This window comes from Entelurus aequoreus, linkage group LG20 (assembly GCF_033978785.1).
Source record: "Entelurus aequoreus isolate RoL-2023_Sb linkage group LG20, RoL_Eaeq_v1.1, whole genome shotgun sequence".
In the NCBI taxonomy this organism is placed as follows: Eukaryota; Metazoa; Chordata; class Actinopteri; order Syngnathiformes; family Syngnathidae; genus Entelurus; species Entelurus aequoreus.
Window position 1 is genome coordinate 16,536,856 of NC_084750.1, and position 4,023 is coordinate 16,540,878.

The following is a 4,023-nucleotide window of genomic DNA, read 5'->3' on the forward strand; positions in this document are numbered from 1 at the left end:
GGCTTTTGTACTCTTAATCATCCTCCAAGATTTGATTGATAATTGTAAACCATTAGGCCAATTAGAAAATGTAGGCTTTACTTTCACAAATCATTTATGTAGAAATTTTTTTGCCTGGAGCATAATAATGTTGACAAACATTTCTATGCTACAGTCGTGTAGATAAGAAAATATCTTCACTACATTTTTCAGCAGTTGTGTTCCTTTTCCGGTCCTCCTAACCAGCAGAGGGCAGCCCGTTTAAAACGAATTGCCGGCAGTTGAGTCCCCCCCCCCCCCCTTTTATTGTTCACATACAAAACAAACGTATTTCAAAACAACAACAAAATGAATACAAAAATAAACAAAACCTGTCAGAATAATTGTATCTAAGTTATCACAAAGCTTTGTGTTTCCATGAAATCCCGGCGAGCAGACAAAAGCTGTCTTTGATCGTACCAAGCAAAAGGCCGGTAAAACTCCACTGTGTAGGATGGGAAGCGACATGAAGGTGTCGGTTTCTTTGATCTATTGTAATCCACAGGAAGATCTTGTCTTGACCCGAGATCTACAAAGCGGAGAGGAAGCAGGACCTGACGCAAGCTCCAGGCATCTTTTCTGTGAACTGTTTTGTGACCGAAGGCAACAGCTGTTTACGACCCCCCCTCCCTTTAGAAACACCTGATGCTATGTAATCAGGGAAAGTCCAAATAAAAGAGGTTGCGTAGAATTCTCTTGTCAGAGCGTGGGACGACATACAAGAGTACAGGTGTACTCATTGAGCTAAATTGAATCCTGTCTCTGTTTAATTCCTTGCTTCTTGTCTGTTTAATAGACGTCATCGTTGTTTGAACCTGACAAAGCCTTTTATACACTTTCCAAAATGTGTACATGGGAAAATATCTTTTAGCAGTTGTGTTTCACAAAGCGGAAGTGAATCCTGTTCCTTTTCTGGTTTTCCTAATCTTGCCCATAGACACTACTACTGCCTACTGGCATTGACGAGACGCAGGGCCGCCATCTTGGAGTGGTGATCCGCTCCACTCAGTGCAATTCATTTGGCAGGAGCAATGAACTGTCAGCGCATTTAATTCATCTTACTTCACTGAATACCACTGATTTTCACACGCTTTTTTGTCATACGTGTAGCTATGATAAAGGACATTCATATTCATAGTTTGCTTAACAGTATTAGAATATTCTTATATGGTATAAGTGACCAGACGCCCGAGATCAAAACTGGGAATATAATCCCAGAGAAGGGGGAAAAGACGGTCAGCTATTTTTAAATTGAAGAAACAATATGATTAGGTTATATATACATGCGTATATCCTACATAAACAATGTATGAATACATTAGATATCTATATCTTAGGGACCTATAGACTGTATCAGAGTTTATTCTGTCTTGACACTTTGTATTGATATTTTGTATTACATTCTTCCCTTAAATGATAATGTTTACAGTGATTGTTTTATATGTATTTTTTATGTATGTCGCTTTGGATAAAAGCGTCTGCCAAATACTTCAACATAAACATATATAAACACCTGAAAGTCTTTATATCAGCTAAAACCACCAATCTGTTTCACTGGATTCAGAATAAAACCAAATTCTGTCTTACCCAACAATTAGTATTTGAATATTGTTACTTGAAGACTTATTCCTGGTTACAATTATACTGTTAAGAAAGTATTGTCTTATACTTTGCCTAAAATGAGAATGCATCATAATCAGTGGCGGCCGGTGAATTTAGTTTTTGGTGTCAATCATTTATTTCAACTTTATGTTATTCAAGTATAACATTTTCAAATGTAATTAATTTCATTGACAAGCAATTCTATTATGGTCATACTCTTGTTTGCTAGCGGCTACGATTTCAGTACTATTGAAGATCTTTGCGCCTTCTCAACTCTGTGGTAATATTCTTTTCACAAAATACAACCAATAGTACGTTAATGTTAAATCTTACTTGTGAAAAGTAATCCCCCGATTCTTATTTTCAACAATCCGCTCATTTGAGCAGGAAAACACTGAACACCATCTTCTTTTTCTACCTGTCAACTGTCAGTTTAGCATCTTTGTTTTCTACCTGTCTACTGTCAGTTTAGCATCTTTGTTTTCTACCTGTCTACTGTCAGTTTAGCATCTTTGTTTTCTACCTGTCAACTGTCAGTTCCGCATCTTTGTTTTCTACTTGTCAACTGTCAGTTTAGCATCTTTGTTTTCTACCTGTCTACTGTCAGTTTAGGCTGCTCGCCGGCTCCTCATCACCACTTCAAGATGGCGGCCCAATTTCTCGCGTCACAGCAGCCAATGCTGCGTCTACTTATAAGATGTCCATGGGTTCACATACAAAACAAACTTATTTCAAAATGACAACAAAATTAATATAAAAATAAACAAAACCTTTTATACATTTTCCAAAATATGTACATGAACAAATATGTTTTAGCAGTTGTTTCACAAAGCGGAAGTGAATCGTGTTCTTTTTCCGGTTTTCCTAACCAGCAGAGGGCAGCCCGTTTAAATATAAAAATAAATGTAACCTATTTTTATGGACTTGCCTCTTTGTGACGTTAAATTCCTGTTATAAGCTGTTACGGTATACAGTATATGCCTTGAGCTCTTATTTTGAAGGCGCTAAGAGCGGAAGTGGTAACACGTCGTGGTCGAGCGGAGTTTTGAAAACAAACGAAATAGTTATTTTTATTTTTAAATTTAAATTATTTTGTAGTTTTATACAGTATAGGCGACATATATAAACCCTCGGTTCCATAAACAAAACATTTTATACACTTTTCAAAATATGTACATGAGAAAATATATTTCAGCAGTTGAGTTTCTCAAAGCAGAAGTGAATCTTGTTCCTTTTCCGGTTTTCTTAACCAGAAATGATACATAAGTTCACATACAAAACAAACGTATTTCAAAACGACAATAAAATTAATACAATAATAAACAACACCTTTTGTACGTTATCCAAAATATGTACATGAGAAAATATCTTTCAGTAGTTGTGTTTCTCAAAGCGGAAGTGAATCGTGTTCCTTTTTTTCGGTCCTCCTAACCGGCAGAGGGCAGCCCGTTTAAAACGAATTGCCGGCTGTTGAGTCTTTTCCCCCCCCTTTATTTGTATATTTGTATATAAGTTCACTTACAAAACAAACGTATTTCAAAATGACAACAAAATTAATACACAATAAGCAAAACCTTTTATACATTTTCCAAAATATTGTAATAATCTCAGGAATGTAGGCTCAGAGACTTCTTCAGTTATCTTGCATTTATTGTACAAGATGCATTTAAGGCACACAACAGCTCCAACATGCGTCTATCTCCTTTCCCGGCAAAACTCGAACCACCACTTCCTGTCAACAACGTCACTTCCCTAACTTCCCCGGAAGTCCCGCCCCCAGCCAAAGCCATTGGCTAACACCCCGTAGCCAGCCGCTGCAATATGTACATGAGAGAGTATCTTTTAGCAGTTGTGTTTCACAAAGCGGAAGTTAATCGTGTTCCTTTTCCGGTTTTCCTAACTTTTTTAATTTGTTTTATTTATGTATTTTTTTAATATACCTTTATTTATAAACAACATTTACAAACAAACATATTAACAACAACAACCGAAACCAAAACAGGTACAAAAACAGTACAATACTCGATAAACAGCCAATTTTTTTAATAGAATTCTTCGAATGTGGGGCCGTCAAAGAAATCCCGCGAGACTTCGCTGCCTTTTTTTATTTGTATTTTATTTTATAAACCTTTATTTATAAATTTAAACTTTTACAAACAGTTGATAAATAATAATCAAAGTAAGTACAAAAATAGTACAAAACCCCCTGGCGCTGTTTTGTACGGTTTCCTAACCTTGCCGGCGGCAGTTGAGTCTTTTTTCCCCCCGAAACTGTATTTGTATGATACGTAAGTTCACATACAAAAAACAAACGACAACAAAATTAATATAAAAATATACAAAACCTTTAATACATTTTCCAAAATATGTACATGAGAAAAAATATTTCAGTAGTTGTGTTTC